Here is a 17,149-nt window from a genome sequence, read left to right on the forward strand (position 1 = left end):
ATAAGTCGTCCTCTTTATTCCATGAGCTGTTGTTTGTTTTGTTAATCTTAGCCATTCTGACTGGTGTAAGATGGAACCTCATAGTTTTGATCTGCATTTTCCTGATGGCTAAAGATGTTGAAGATTTCAAGTGTTTCTCAGCCATGTGAGTTTTATCTACTGAGAGTTCTGTTTAGATCTGTATCCCATTTTTAATTGGACTATTTGGTTTTCTGATTGCAAGTTTCTTGAATTCCTTATATATTTTGGATATTAGCCCTCTATCATATGTGGAGTGGATGAAGATCTTTTCCCATTCTCTGGCCTTCCACTTTGTCTGAATGACTGTGTCCTGGGCTTCCACTTTGTCTGAATGACTGTTTCCTTTGCCATAGAGAAGCTCTCAGCTTCCTTGGGTCCCACTTATTAATTGTTGATCTAAAAGCCTGTGGTGTTCTGTTCAGAAAGTCTTCTCCTGTGACACTGAGTTCAAGGGTATTCCCCACTCTTTCTTCTATCAGTGTATCTGGTTTTATGTTGAGGTCTTTGATCATTTGGAGTTGAGTTTTCTGCAGGGTGATAGACGTGGTCTATTTGGATTCTTCTGCATGCAGACATCCAGTTTGCAGTTTGACAGCACCACTTGTTGAAGATGCTATCTTTCCAGTGTTTAATTTTGGCCTCTCTCAAAAATCAGATGTCCATAGGTATGTGGCTTAATGTCTAGGTCTTCAATTCAATTTCATTTATCAACCCGTTTGGTTTTTTATGCCAGAGCCATGCTCTTTTGATTACTATTCCTTTATAGCACACCTTGAAATTGGAAATCATGAGACCTCCGGAAGTTCTTAGGTTGTTCAGGATTGTTTTAGCTATGCTGTGTTTTTTGCGTCTCCCTGTGAACCTGAAGATTGTCCTTCCAATATCTATATAGAATTGTGTTACAATTTTAATGGGTATCTCATTGAATCTGTAGATTGCTTTCAATAGGATGGTCATTTTCACTATGTAAATCTTACCAGTTAATGACCATGGAATATCTTTCCATGCTCTGATATCTTCTTTAATCTTCCTTCAATGGCTTGATGTTTTTATCATCCAAGTCTTTCACTTGCTTGGTTAGAATTACCCCCACAATGTATTCTTTGAGGATATTGTGAAAGGCATTGTTTCCCTGATTTCTTTTTCAATCCTTTTGTCATTTGTGTATATAGGAGGGCTACTGATGTTTGTGGGTAAGTCAGATAATTTGCTGAATATGTTGATGTGCTGTAGGAGTTTCCTGGTAGAATTTTTAGGGTCACTTATGTATACTATCATATCATCTGCAAATACAGATACTTTGACTTCTTCCTTTCCGGCTTATTTTCCCTCGATCTCCTTCAGTTGTCTTCTTATTGGTGTAGCTAAGGCTTCAAGTACTATACTGAACAAGCATGGAGAGAGTGGACAACCTTGTCTTGTTTCTGACCTTAGTGGAATTGCTTTGAGTTTAAACTGCTTTTATTATGTTGAGGTATGCCCCTTGTATCCCATAATAAAAGTCTCCAGTACTTTTATTATTAAATGGTGTGGATTCTGTCAGAGATCTTTTCTGCATCAAATGTAGTTTTTATCTTTCAGTTTGTTCATATGGTGGATTACATTTATCTATTTATGTATGTTTAACTATGCTTACATTTCTAAGATGAAGCCTACCTGATCATGGTCCTTGATCTTTTTGATGTGTTCTTAGATTTGATTACAAGTATCTTATTGAGTATTTTTGCCTGTCTGTTTTTATAGGGGAAATTAGTCTGTAATTCTCTTCTGTTGTGAGTTTTTATGTACTTTGGGTATCAGAGTAACTGTGGTCATAGTTCTGTGGATTTCCTTTGTTCTGTTGTTATATCTCCCTTTCATTTCTATTTATTTGAATATTCTCTCCCCACCTTTTAATTAATTTGTAAAACAGTTTGTCCTTTTATAACTTTCCAATGAAGTACCTCTTTCTTTCATGGATCTTTGTGTTGTTTTATTTCTGTCCTATCAGTTTCATCCCAGTATTAGTTAGGGTATTACTGCTGTGAATAGACACCATGACCAAAGCAACTCTTATGAGGACAATTTTTAATTGGGGCTGGCTTACAGGTTCAGAGGTTCCATCCATTATCATCAAGGTGGGAGCATGGCTGCGTCCAAGGCAGGTTTTTCAAGACAGGGTTTCTCTGTGTAGCCCTGGCTGTCCTGGAACTCACTCTGTAGACCAGGCTGGCCTCGAACTCAGAAATCCACCTGCCTCTGCCTCCCAAGTGCTGGGACTAAAGGTGTGCACCACCATGGTCCGGAGAGCTGAGAGTTCTAAGTCTTCATCTAAAGGCTAACAGAATACTCACTTCCAGGAAGCTAAGACTACAGTACTAAAGCCCACACCCACAGTGACACAGCTACTCCAACAAGTCCACACCGTCTAATAATGCCAACCCCTGGGCCAAGCATATGCAAACCATCACAAGCACTGAGTTTGATTATTTCTTGCCATGTACTCCTTCAGGTGCAATTTTCTCTTTTTGTTCTAGACTTTTCAGTTGTGCATTTAAGTTCCTAGTATGAGATCTCTCCATGCTTTTTACATAAACATTTAATGCTATGAACTTCCCCTTTAGAACTGCCTTCATTGTATCCCATATGTTTGGGTATGTTGTATATTCACTTTCTTTTTTTTAAGATTTATTTACTTATTTTACGTACACTGTTGCTGTCTTCAGGCACATCAAAAGAGGGCATCAGACCCCATTACAAATGATTGTGAGCCACCATGTGGTTGCTAGGAATTGGTCTCAGGACTTCTGGAAGAGCAGCCAGTGCTGTTAACCACTGAGCCATCTCTCCAGCTCGTGTATTCATTGTCAATCAGTTCTGGAAAGTCTTTAATTTCTTGAATACTTGATCACCAGGGTGTGGCACTATATCAGAAAGATTAGGAAGTATGGCCTTGTTGAGGAAAGTGTGCCACTGGGAGTAGGCTTTGAGAGTTCAGGTGCCCACACCAAGCCCACTATCTTGCTCTTTCCTGTCTTTGTCTTAGTTACAGTTCTATTACTATGAAGAGACACCCTGACCAAGACAACACTTACAAAACTCAGGCAGCCTGTGGATCAGGCTAGAACACTCTCAGCTACTGCTTTAGCAATATACCTTCCCACAGTGGTAATGGACTAACCCTCTGAATTGGCCTCCAATTAAATGCTGTCTTTTATACGTGTTGTCTTGGTCATGGTGTGTCTTATAGTAATAGAACAGTAACTAAACCAAAGACAAAAACACGGCCACCAAATTTTTTGCCTCTGAGTAAAGTTGACTTCGTTGTGAAAAAAAGGTAAAAATAAGAAAAATCTTTAATTTTGTATTGTTTTCCAAGGCAAGGAGTACTTAGGAATGCACAGGAAAACAATATTTTGAGAACCTGGAGTCTAGCTCTCTTTCCCAGCCAAGACTGTGTTCCTGGAGAACATCCGTGCATATTGTGCCCCCTGCTGGACACGTTCTTATTTGCAGTCACCTCACAACCAGCACAGAAAGGCTCTGGACAATGCAGAGAACAAGGTCAGGGACTCATGTCTGCCCTCTAGGTGCTGAATAGAACCAGGCAGAACCTGCAGAGGTGCCCCTGAGACAAACTGAACCCAGCAAGTTAGAACCACTTGGCACCTGCACTTTAGCCTCCAGAGACACCACCACACGAGAGTTTCAGTCCTCTGAAACATCACCATCTTTTGGAACAATGAAACTGTCCCTGGAGGATAAAGACTCCAGCAATCACCCACAACAGCCCTGCTGAGGGCCCAGCTGCCTGAGTCCCCTGTGTTCTCTGTCTGCTGTGGCTCCCACAGCTGCCTCAGCTGCCCAGACAAATTAACAAACTGTTTAGAATGGTGATCTGACTGGAGAATCTGGGAGGGGAGGCCAGATGGAGGAAGTGGGAGAAGGAAGATAAAAAAGAGGGGAGTAGAAGACACCCTGCTGGTCCCCTCCCTGAAGCCCTGAAGGCTCTTTGCCACCTCTTCAGAGGAGGGTTACAATACATCCCTTCATCCAGATCCCTCCCAGGAGTACCTGGCAGCCTGGATTTTAGCTGATTCTAGAAGTAGTCAAGTTGACAACCAAGACTAGCCACCACAGAACCAGTAGCCAATACTAAACTCCTATTTCTAGTTTGCAACCTGAAAGAATTCTCCTTCATTGCACATTTAATTTGCTCCTCTTAGTGTCTTTATTACCTACATTTTTTGACAAAAGTCTCCTTTTACCAAACTTAAATCGGTTCTTTCTCATGCCCCAATCTTACACTCTCATTATCTTGTGACTCTCCAGTTTTGAACCTACATATGTGTTGGGTACGTGTGGTAGCCTGACTGTAATCCCAGTCCTCCAAACAGACACAAAGAACTGCAATATCGACATCTAGGTAACTAGCCAAGTCAGTGAGTTCTGGCTTCAGTTGTAGAGGACTCAGAATATGAGATAGAAAGAGACCAAGGAATACACTGGACTTCAACATCTGGACTCTACCTAGACCCACATACAAATGCAATCACACCCACAAAAGTCTTGGTCACACATTTGCAAACTCACATCATATACATGCATGCAGTTTTTAAAAAGTGTAATGTGATTTATTTTGTGTGTCTGGCTCTTTTTTTTTTTCACAGTCCATGAAGGCTTTTTATTTATGCTTTACATTTAAAAAAAGAATCCCAGGATTTTCCCTCCGGTATGTTTTCGTCTTGCCTCTTCATGGTCCATGATGCCAGCAGAGGTTGTCAACACAGTGAAACCAAACTGGCGTGATGGGAGCAGATTGTTCTGCCATTTTTCTAGGTCTTTGAGTTGAACATCAAATCTAGGGCTGATAACTCCACACTTGTTCAACCTGCCCGTGAGGTTCACGACTATCTTCCCAGCTCTGTGGTCATCAATGATCTCGAATTCACCAATGTAACCATGCTTCAACAACACATTTAAGAACTGAAGGATGACTTTAGAACACAGCCTGATGAGGACCTGGCGTTTGCCCCGCTTTTCGGCGTTATTGATGCTCTTGAGAGCATCCGCCAGAACATTCATTCTCACCGTGGTGACGGTGAGGGAAGATGGCAGAAAGAGAGTAGGAGGGGCAAACGCACCTGTGTCTGGCTCTTTAAGAAAACTGATTGAACCTATAACCTTCAGTGCCTCTTGGAATTCTGGGAACAGGAGAGGATATAAAAGGCCACCAGAGGTTGACAGAGGGGAAGTAGGGTCCAAGTGGCAGAAGAGTATGGTCAGAAAACAGGGTCAGAGAAGACAGTTGGTGCAGGAAGAAAGAAGAGTGAGTAGATCCAGAGAAGGGAACACAACTGATGCAGAAGAGATGGAGCAGAGTGAAAAGAGGAGCCAGGTGAGCCAGGAGAAGCCATATTGTTAGGAGACAGTGGGAAGAGAATTGGGCTAAGAGAGTGAGAGGACAGTTGGTGACAAGTGAGCAGGAGAAGCTGAGCTGAGCAGAGAGGCCAGAACACTGGTTATAGTTTGGAGCTGCTACTATTGGAAAAGTGGGCGAAGGGACTGTTACAGCACACTGTTGGGGAACTGAGGGAGGAGCGATTGAGAGACTTTGGAAGGGGCCGGCCTGGAAACAGGGGTGGGGGTGGGGGCTGATGTTTGTAAGAAAAGGAGACAGAAGAACCTACAGAATACCAAAAGAAAAAAGCTACAAAAAGTTATCGTGAAGAATTGCTTCTTCTTCTGCAAAAGCTGCAATAGCTCTAGTCTAGTCTAGTCTAGTCTAGTCATTACTTAACATCTTTAAGGGTCATGGCACTACATGGGTTCTCTAGCTATTGGCCTTAGCAGGAAGCTTGCCTTGCAATTTGGCTAGAATCATGCTACTGTTCCATGGAACCAAGTTCCCTTCCTTAGCTGATTCTGGATTCCTTGCTTTGTCACTGGTTTGAATGGGAATGGTCCCTGTACGTTCATAGGCTGGGATGCTCCTCGACTACAAGAGAGGGATTAAGTGGTGTGACCTTGTTAGAGTAGATGTCACTGGGGGTGGACTTTAGGGTTTCAAAAATTCAAGGCAGGTTCAGTGTTCAGCAGTCTCAGTCCGTCTCTCTCCCCCTCCCCCTCCCCCTCCCTCTCCCTCTCCCTCTTTCTCCCTATTCCCTATTATCTCTCCCTATCCTCCTCCCTCTCCCCCTACCCCTACCCCCTCTCTTTTTCTCCTTACCTACCTCTCCCTCTCCCCCTCTCTCTACCTCCTTCTCCCTACTCCCTATTCCCTCTCCCTCTCCCCCTGCCCCTCCCTCTCCCCCTGCCACTCCCTCTCCTCTCTGCCTATGGATCAAGATGTAGAATTCTCAGGTCCTTCTCCAGCTGCTATATCTGCCTGTGTCCCACCATGCTCCCTGCCATGATGACAATGAATTAAACTTCTGAAATTGTATGCCAGCCCCAAGTCAGTGTTTGCCTTTATAAGAGTTGCCTTGGTCACGGTGTCTCTTCACAATAGCAGAACACTAAGACAGCTAAAAGCCACTTTTATTTTTGAGCTTTGTACACTTAAATTCATCTGTCCCAACTCCTTCACTGCCTAAGCTTGGCTGTCCTGCATCTTGCTCTGTAGATTGACCTTGAACTCAGAGATCTGCATGCCTGTCTCCTGAGACTAAAGGCATGCACCACTGCACCTGGACTTAAGCTGTTCTTCACCTAGAACTTGCTCTGTCCCAGCCTAGCCTTGAACTCAGAGATCTGCTTGTCTTTATCCCCTGGGATTAAAAGTGTGTACCACCATGCCTGGATGTAAATTTAGCTGGGTAGGATCTTGCCTCAAAGTCCCATTCTCTTAATCTGACATCTAGAACATGGGATTCAGCTCTGTTCTACTTCCTGTCCCTTTAATTGAACTCTTGAACCGTATATTTTGTATCTTTCCTTTCTCAACTTGCTCCTTTTCTTTAAAATGCTCTTCCTAAGACAGAACTTTAGTAAGCACACAACAGAATTTACACCAGGCTGTTTTGAGACTTCCTGTTTCAAAGCAATTAATCTAAATCTCTTCACCTAAACTTCAGGGCAGAGTCTTCGGACAATGGCAAAAAGCAGCAACATTCTTCACCAAAATACCACAAAAACAGTCTCTAGGCCACATTCTGAAATTCTTCTCCACTGATCTGTCTTGGGTCATGCCAGCACAGTTCAAATCACTCTCAGTAACAAAGTCTTCCATATTGCCACTAGTATAGCCCATTAAGCCCCACTTAAAGCATTCTACTGCTTTCCAAATCCAAAGTCCCAAAATCCACATTCTTCCAGACAAAACCATTTTCAGACCTATCACAGCAATACCCCAGTCCCAGGAACTTCGTTCTTAGAGTTTTACTGCTGTGAGCAGACACCATGACCAAGGCAAGTCTTATAAAGGACAACATTTAATTGGGGCTGCCTTGCAGGTTCAGAGGTTCAGTCCATTATCATCCAGGCAGGAGCATGGCAGCATGCAGGCAGGGATGGTGCAGGAGGAGGTGAAAGGTCTACAACTTCATCTGAGGGCTGCTAGCAGAATACTGCTTTCCAGGCCACTAGGATGGGGGTCTTAAAGCCCACACCCACAGTGACACACCTACTCCAACAGGGCCACAGCTACTTCAACAGGGCCACACATTCTGATAGTGCCACTCCTTGTGCCGAGAATATACAAACCATCACACCCAGGTAGAGTCTCTTCTATCTTCAGGATGATGTTGCGCGCACCTCTTTTGTGTCCCCTTCGCCCGCAAAAAAAGGACATGGAGGCAGTAATCGGGTATCACTACAGACGAGGATTTACTTCTTGTAACAGCAAAAGCGGAAATGACCCCAAGCCCGGGAAAGGTACTGCTATATATACCCTAGAGTGGCGTGTTCACTTCTGATTGGCTGTTCACTCATCACCCCATATTACGCCCTGGGATGGGCAGTGACTTTGGAGCGCCTTTTCCCTTTTGCACCTGCGCAGTCAGTTGTTTACAAGTGGGAGGACAGGATGTCTGGGCCATCTTGGAATGGCGAATCACTGCGGCTTCCAACATCTCCCCCTATCTATATATTTAAGATGGAACAGCCTATTGCCTATCAAGCACGGCACCAACTCAGTAAGGGAAAGCAGAGGCCTGATCCCCTGTGCAAAATGAGATATTGTAATGGGTTTACTTCCCATACCCATCTCAATGCCTTTTGTCGGGGAAAGGGAACCTCCACCCTGGGGCGCCACCAGGGGAGGTTTCTTGACATCAAACCTTTGTGCAATCAGGCATACTTTCGGGAAATCTATCCACACTGGTGGAACATTCCCTGTAGAGTACCCACTCGCAAACACCTCTAAATATTCAGGTATCAGTTATTCAGGCAATGGCTGGCTGGACTTAGACCTCTCATCGACCTAGTACAATGGGCTGAACCCTTGGGGTGCATCGACTGAGGGTCTCAGTCATCAGCTACTTTCTTGGCCTAGATAGCCAAATTTCAGGGGGAGATGCTTGCTCCAAGACTACTAGTGCTTGGGCGATAGCGACCTTGTCACGTTTTTGTTGGGCTCTGAGCTTACAGACCAACCATCATGAACACTAATCCACAACATAGGGCTGCACCAAGCAGGCCTATTCCCACCCTTTAAGAAAGAGAGAAAGAAAGAAGGAAAAGGCAGAGGTAGGCCAAGAAGTAAAATCGCCAGGGGTAACAGGGTCCACTCGAGTTCCATCAAGGCTCGAAATCCGGATCTGCAATTGCTACTGCATCTGGTCCAGCTCCCTAGTCCACTTCCTTGGAACCCGATTTAGGAGAGTCCAAATGCGAACTGAGAGCGTCTGCAGATGAATCCTTCGGGGGGGGGGGTCATTTTCAGGAACCGCGAGTCGCCGCGTCAGTCGTTCTGGCAGCCAAAATGGATTGTCTTCTTCCTGTGGAAAAACACAAACCGCTCCCCGGGATCTTATTAAAATAGGATCCGGGCCTTTCCATTGACCAGTCAAAACATCTTTCCATTTTATCATTTCTTTTGGCCTAGTTGGTTCCAGGCAATGGCGATCAGCCGCTGTATTGCCCTGACTGTCCAAATTCAAAAAGTTGAGGGTAAAAAGTGCCAGAGAAACAGTAGCTTGTGGCACCGTGGGCAGAGCTTCCTCAACTTCTCCTTTTTGTTTTATCAAATAAGTTTTAAGGGTACGATGAGCACGCTCAATGATGCCCTGTCCCTGAGGGTTGTAAGGAAGACCCGTCAGGTGTGTCACCTCCATATGGCGACAAAATTGTTGAAATTTTTGAGAAGTGTAGGCTGGTCCATTGTCAGTTTTAAGGATTTTAGGCTTTCCCCAGGCACTCCAAGCCTCGAGGCAATGTTGAATAACATGGGCCACCTTTTCTCCGGTCAATGGAGAGGCGAACATTACTGCAGAACAGGTATCAATAGAGACATGCAAATATTGTAATTTGCCAAAGGATGAGATGTGAGTAACATCCATTTGCCAGATTTGTAATGGCCTGATTCCCTGAGGGTTAATTCCGGTATGGGGTACAGGTAGGAATTGACAGCAGTTTTGGCATTGAGTCACGATATCTCTGGCCTCCCTTCTAGAGATGTTAAATCGACATCGTAATGTCTCAGCTGTCACATGAAACCTTTTGTGAAAGGCTTTAGCCAAATCCAATTTTGGCGAAAGGGCAATTGCAATCAACTTTGTGGCTCGATCTGCCAGGTCATTTCCATGGGACATAGGTCCCGGTAAGCCTGAGTGAGCCCTAATATGAGTTATAAAGACAGGGAATCTTCGCTTAGCCAGGGTAAGCTGAATCTTTTGAAAAACTTCTACAAGTCTGCTAGATGTCTTAATTAACCCAGCAACTTCTAATGCTTTTACTGCATTAACCACATAGAAGGAATCTGAAACAATATTTAAGGGACCTGGAAAGATTTCCAGAACCTCTGACACCACTAAGCATTCCACAATTTGAGGTGAGGTTTCATGATATTGTTTGGATGTAACCTTATCATTAACCACATAGGCACCCACTCCTGTTTTTGACCCATCCGTATAGACTACCATTCCATCTGGGAGTGGCTCCTGAGACACAATATGTGGAAATATGATAGCTTGAGTTAAGGCAAATTGTAAGATGGGATGCTTAGGATAATGATTATCTATTTGACCATTGAAGGAAGTAACCAGCACTGCCCAAACATCAGAGGTCGCCGTTAATATTTGGACTTGATGGGCAGTATAAGGCACTATCAAAACCTTAGGCTCCCTTCCAAAATGAGTAATGGCTGCTTTTACTCCACGAAGGGCAAGTTGAGCAACTGCATCTAGATACCTTTCAATAATCTTTGCGGGAGAAGCATTGGGATGAACCCATAACAAGGGCCCCTACTGCCATAATACAGCAGTTGGTAAGTGTCTAGTTTTAAAAACACATAAGTCAAAAGTTTTGGTTTCATCTATGCATTTCAACTGGGCATCTTGTAAAGCGTTTTCTACTACTTGCAGAGCACGGCTCGCAGCTGGTGTTAAGGCCCTCGGTGAGGAAATATGAGCATCCCCTTCCAAAATATCAAATAAAGGTTTCAGCTCAGCCGAGGGAATTTTAAAAAATGGTCTTAACCAATTTATATCACCTAATAATTTCTGAAAATCATTCAAAGTATGTAAATGGTCTCTACGAATCTCCAATTTCTGAGGAATTATCTTTTCTGGATAGATAACTGTCCCTAAAAAGGAACCAATTTCTGAAAATTGAACTTTCTCAGTAGCAACATGTAGACCCCACTGTTCCAAGGTGTTTAATAATAAGGGGTATGAGGTCTGTAAAGTAATTAAATCCTTATGACACGTAATAATGTCATCTGTGTAATGGGCCAGCAGCAGAGAGGGAAATTGTTTCTTAATTGGCTCGAGGGCCATTTGTACATACAGCTGACATATAGTGGGGCTGTTGGCCATGCCCTGAGGCAGAACTTTCCACTGATATCTTTTATCAGGTTCAAAATGATTAATAGTAGGTAGTGTAAATGCAAATCTTGGTCTATCTTGTGGACACAAAGGAATAGAGAAAAAACAATCTTTAATATCTATAATTATAATTTTCCACTGCTTAGGCAAGGCAGAGAGTAAAGGCAAGCCTCGTTGCACAGAGCCAAATAGTCGCATCTGTGCATTGACGGCTCTTAAATCATGTAAAAGCCTCCACTTTCCGGATTTCTTTTTAATGACAAATATGGGTGTATTCCAGGGAGAGGTAGAAGGTTCTAAATGACCAAGCTGCACTTGTTCTTTAATTAGTTTTGTAGCAGCTTCCAAATTTTCAGAGGATAGGGGCCACTGAGGAACCCACACGGCCTCCTCTGTGAGCCAGGTTATGGGCATAGAACCCTCAGTGGCAACTAGGAAAAACCCAGGCCTTGTCTTCCTGTGTTTGATTCTTGTGAGACAGGATCTAACCTTCCTTCTTCGTTCCTGCCAAGACCTTTCCCTTCTTTAAATCCCATGCTCTTCATAATGTTTATAGCTTGTGGGGAGTATTCACTAGTCAGAACTAGCCCTAGGCCTTGTAAAATATCTCTTCCCCAGAGATTGACAGGGAGAGGAAGCACATAAGGTATAAAACTTCCTGTTTGACCCTCTGATGCCTGCCAAGTCAACGAGTGAGAACTGACTGCGGGACTGGCCTCGTATCCCAATCCTTGTAGGGAGTGGGACGATCTTTTTACAGGCCATGCCTTAGGCCACCAATTAGAAGAAATAATACTTTTATCCGCTCCTGAGTCCAGAATTCCAGTAAAGTTCTTCCCCTCTATTGCTAACTGTAAGGTGGGTCTAGTTTTAAAGTCAACCACCAGATGAGCGAAGTCAGTTCCTGAGGAACCAAGCCCTTGAGCACCTCTAAGCTTCTCGGTGGATGGAAAACAATCATGTAAGCTTGGAAGGACAACCAATTGAGCAATCCTGTCCCCAGGGGAGATGGAGAATACACCTTGTGGGCTAGAACAGAGAACTTGAAGTTCTCCGGTATAATCCTGATCTATTACACCAGGGTGTACCACGAGTCCTTTTAAAGTAAGAGAGGAGCAGCCTAAAATAAGGCCGACACTTCTCTCTGGCAGGGGGCCTCTATAATCAACCGGGATCGGCTGCACCCCCATGTGTGGCATTAGTAAGACTCGGGAGGTGGAGCGGAGGTCCACTCCTGCGGAACCCCTTGTGGCTCTGCAGCAAAAAGAGTCCCCTGAGTGTTCAGGAGTGTCCCATATCTTTTGGGGCCCTGGGATCTTGGGCCCATATATCCGTTTTTTGAAAAATTTTCTTCCTTAATGGCTGAGGGATTTGGAGGGAGGATCTGACCTCTTATATCTCTAACAGAGCGGCAATCCCGAGCCAGATGGTAGCCCTTTCCACACCTAGTGCACAGCTTTGATGGTATATGATTATTTGGGCACTCTTTCTTCATATGTCCTGCCTTCCCACAGGCATAGCATCGGGCCATATGTTTTGAAGGGAATTTTCCACGATTCTGACCCTTAAGAAAGACTGCAGCCATTTCTAGATTAGCCGCTGTGAGTCTGGCATTAGTAAGGGGACCTCCCAAGCCACGGCAGACTCTTAACCAATCTTGTAGCCCCTTGGCTCTCCGAGGAGCAATGGCTGCACGGCATTCAGCTGTGGCATTTTCAAAGATCATCTGTTCTATCAATGGCATCGCCTGCTCTGGTTCCCCAAAGATACTGCCAGCTGCCTCGGTCATTCGGGCCACAAAGTCAGAGAAAGACTCATTAGATGTCTGAATTATCTTGGACAAATAAAGGTTACTGCCTTCCTTCCTAGGGAGAGACTTCCATGCCTTTATTGCAGCTGATGCTCTCTGTGCGTAGACCTGCCCGGGATGAGTGGTCTGGTCGTTCGCGTGTATGCCAACTCCCGCCAGCATGTCAAAAGTCCATAATTGTTGTCCCTCAGTATTTGTGTTAATCCTGGCTTGTGCTTGCAATGCCTCATGCCACAAGGCCTTCCACTCTAGGTATTGGCCCATATTGTTAAGTACCGCCTTCACTGTGTCCTGCCAGTCTCCTGGCATCATAGCAGCTGTACTTAGTCTCTCCACTTGGGATATAGTAAAATTAGCCCCAATTCCATATGCACGTACTGCCTCAGCTAATTCTTTGATCTGCCTATACTCTACTGGGGCATGAACACAGACACCTTCTGCTGCTTCAAAGACCGGAAATGCAAGCTGTAGCTGCCTCTGATCTCCGGGGCTGAGAAATGAATTAGAGGCACTGCCCGGGGCATAAGCCGGAGGCAAGGACTGGGCAGAGGGATTCAAGGTCTTTCTTATTCTTATCCCAGAATGGCTACCCTTTGTAGAGGCGGCTGCTTCCTGCCCCAGGCTCTCTTCCTCTCCTTGCATTAGGTCTTCCTCGGAGCTGCTAAGGTTTATGGAAGCAGGCTCCTTAATGGGGGTACAGGGGGCTCCCCCCGAACTCCAGTCTCTCTTCACCAGCCGGTGAAGGTTCCTTAACTTTAATAAGCCCTGCAGTGGCCTCTATTCCTCTTGAATACTCTTTCCTATAACCAAGCTCCTTGGCCTGCCTCTGTTGTCCAGGATTTCTTGCCTGCTTCTCCTTGCCAAGCTCTTTGGCCTGATGCCAGCTAACACGCTCTGGTTCTGATAGCCTGGAGTGGACCTCTTTTGAAACCTCTTGACTTGCCCTCCTAGCTGTGCTTTGGGCTGGATCCTCACAACACAAGTAGGCTAAAAGTGAAAACCACACGAGCAAGAGGCCAAATACTGCAACAGCGGCAGTGGGTGAATATTCGCTCACAACGAAGGTTTCCACCCCAAGCATATCTTCCAGAGATGTACCTCGAATCCTGTAGTCTTTTAACCCGCCCCAAAACTTGGGGGGTCTTCTGTGGCGCCTTGAAATTCCCTGGTTCACGGCACCAGATGTTGCGCGCACCTCTTTTGTGTCCCCTTCGCCCGCGAAAAAGGACACGGAGACAGTAATCAGGTATAACTACAGACGAGGATTTACTTCTTGTAACAGCAAAAGCAGAAAAGACCCCAAGCCCGGGAAAGGCACTGCTATATATACCCTAGAGTGGCGTGTTCACTTCTGATTGGCTGTTCACTCATCACCCCATATTATGCCCCGGGATGGGCAGTGAATTTGGCGTGCCTGTTGCCTTTTGCACCTGCGCAGTCAGTTGTTTACAAGTGGGAGGACAGGATGTCCGCGCCATCTTGGAATGGCGAATCACTGCAGCTCCCAACAGGATATATTTGTTCAACACATTGTTTTCATTTGTGTCCTATAGAAGCGTTGCTAAGGGATTAAAACCAGAATCATGGGTACCTTAGGAGTGGCTACACCACAGAGGTAAATCTCCCTCACCCTCTGAAAGCATTAATTACCTAGAGATCCTTCTTAGGGAGGAGTGGGATTTCATAAGCCCCTCTCCCTAGCAACTATTAGCTTTCTACCTATGCTCAGGAATGGGAGAGAGGCTCATAAGTATTCTCCCCTCTCTGTGACAGATTATGAAGGTCCAATCTTCTGGAGGTCATAACAGCTGCTAAGACTTCAGGCATGAAAAGGCTATGTCATGTTCTAGAGGCTTGAGTCCACACCTCTCCACCCTCTCCCCTGCCTCTTATATTCTTTCTTTACTTTCTTCCATGGAATTCCCTGGCCCATGGAGGGGATATGCATACTTGATTTATGGCTGTGAATTCTAAAATCACATATTGTCAACACTTTGGCCAGTTAAGAATCTCTGCAGTAGCCAGGCAGTGGTGGTGCATGCCTTTAAGCCCAGCACTTGGGAGGCAGAGGCAGGTGGATTTCTGATTTCAAGGCCAGCCTGGTGTACAGAGTGAGTTCCAGGACAGCCAGGACTACTCAGAGAAACTCTGTCTTGAAAAAACAAAAAAACAAAAAAAAAAACAAAAAAAACCCAAAAAACCAGAAAAACAAACAAACAAAAAAAAACCATCTCTGCAATAACTGCTATCAGACACTCCTTTGACAAAATTCAATAGTAGCATTAACTTTTGGGCATAAAAATGAATAATTAGAAGAAATTTTGCCTTATACCCAAATTTGTCATTATAGTGTACTAAGATACACAAAAGTAAACAGCAAAATCAGTCCATGGGACCTTTTCCTGATTGTGTGTTGGCATTATCAATGAATTAAGAGTTTTGATCCCAGTCATAATGTTTACTGCTACCACCATCTCCTCTTGACATTTGACCCTTCTTGCCACAATTGGGATGCTGTGTATTTGCTACTAACTAATGGACACTGCTAAACTTGCTAAACCTCAGGGACGATGCTAAAATGCACAAATAGCTTCTCACTAAAAGAATTATCCAGGCCATACCAGCTATAACCCAGAGCTTCAAAAATTCTGCCTTGGAAGTAGGTACATCCACATAGGTACCCCGCTAATATATAGATTTATGCAAGCTATGGATGATGTAACTGAGCAGGGAACATATAAATTTCATCTTTTGACACACACTGTAATAGCTCTATGGATTCCTTTGTTTCTTGAAATATGTCCACTGTATTCATTATGTTCAGTCTCTCTCATTCCAAGAGACACTAAACTCGTCATTGTCAGACTACAGGATTCTTCCTGAAGCTATTTTGCTCATCATTTGTACCTACTGGGTAAAATTGGTGAGTTGGGACCAGATTCTCTAAGAGGAGTCTCTGTGGGACAGGTCTGGTCCAGACACTCTAAGAATGAGGGGTGAAGAGCATCTGGGCGGAGCCTTTGAAGATGAGAGGAACAAAGAGCCCAATTTGCCAGGCTCTACACTTAAAACAACTCAGCATGCACTAACTGTTCTTTGCATCTCCTTGTACTGACAGTCTCTTCAGTACTGGGAGCCATAAGCTGAGGATACAGCTCAGCACTGGGACCTGACACTCTGGTCCAAATGATGTGATAAAGAGGCTAAGTGAATTTGGACCTTCCAAGAGCAGCCCATGATAGCCAGTCCAGCAAGCACAGTACCCTTTAAGGCTGGCATCCATACACATAGTCAGTGTCTTTTCCAGGTGGATGTGTACCTACTGAGTATCCTCCAGGAAACAGAACTCAGGTTCAAGCACAGATTGAATTCTGAATAACGTGGATACAGAACTTCCAAATGCCTCAGTTGGCACTTGGATCATATAAGTTGTATTCATTGTGTATTTGGTATTTTCATAGATAGTTATTATCTAGGGATTCCTAATGTATTCAGAACAAATCATATACATTTTAATTCCTATGGGCACACATGAAGAACTTTAAATATCCATAAATGAGTTGAGCTATGGGTCGTAGTCTTCCATTCTGTGTGAGTATAATACAAAATGGTTAAGGACATACTTTTAGAACCCTAGAACACAAAGTCCATCCCACAGACCTCTGAGCATGCTACTGCAGCTGGGAAGCATTAGTCTGCCATTATTGTCATTTGCCTTGGGAGTGATCTTCAGTACTTGACATGTGTGATTGTTCTGATGGCCATTCCGTGAGTGTTAGTGCCACAGATGACACGGTAAGGGCACTTCTAGGGAGGGACAAAAATAGCCAGGTTCCAACTTCCATTCATGGATCCCAGTTTCCCTTAAATATAACTTTTCAGCCTGCAACAGAGGACTACTAATTCTGCTTCAAAGGTAGACTATTTTCTCTTCACATTTCATCCTCAGGACTCTATTTCCTTGATGTGTTAAGGCAGCATGCAAAATAATAGGTTTATAATGACATATTCCCATATTCTTGGCGTTTAATCAGTCCAAGTCCCAATCGCTTTGTCCCACTCCCTATCCTCATTTTCCTAGGCTCCTTCTCTCTCCCAGATTGTCCCTGTTACTACTTTCCTGGCCCCTGTATACAGAGTTACTCTTTGTACCTCTCTAAGGACTCCACTCCCCATCTGTTGGGAGCTGACCTTTAGCAGAAAGGGGCTAGAAAGCAGCTATCCACATGCTAGCCACGCCTCCAAGGCTTATGTCATATCCACCCGCCTACAAGGGGCGTGGCAAAAGTGTATAAATACCCTAGATTTCCCTTCAAATAAAGAAACTTGTTCAGAGACTTGACTTGATCAGAAC

The 17,149-nt window shown here is 44.4% G+C and overlaps 1 protein-coding gene and 1 pseudogene across 5 annotated transcripts in view; one reads left to right on the forward strand and one right to left on the reverse strand.

Moving 5' to 3' along the window:
• The window catches only part of LOC143435525 (uncharacterized), a 230,881-nt gene that overhangs the window by 15,682 nt on the left and 198,050 nt on the right, over window positions 1-17,149 (forward strand). The gene's annotated exons all lie outside the window — the stretch shown is intronic.
• Window positions 4,655-5,118, reverse strand: LOC117694195 (small ribosomal subunit protein uS8 pseudogene; annotated as a pseudogene).

This window comes from Arvicanthis niloticus, chromosome X (genome assembly GCF_011762505.2).
Source record: "Arvicanthis niloticus isolate mArvNil1 chromosome X, mArvNil1.pat.X, whole genome shotgun sequence".
NCBI lineage: Eukaryota > Metazoa > Chordata > Mammalia > Rodentia > Muridae > Arvicanthis > Arvicanthis niloticus.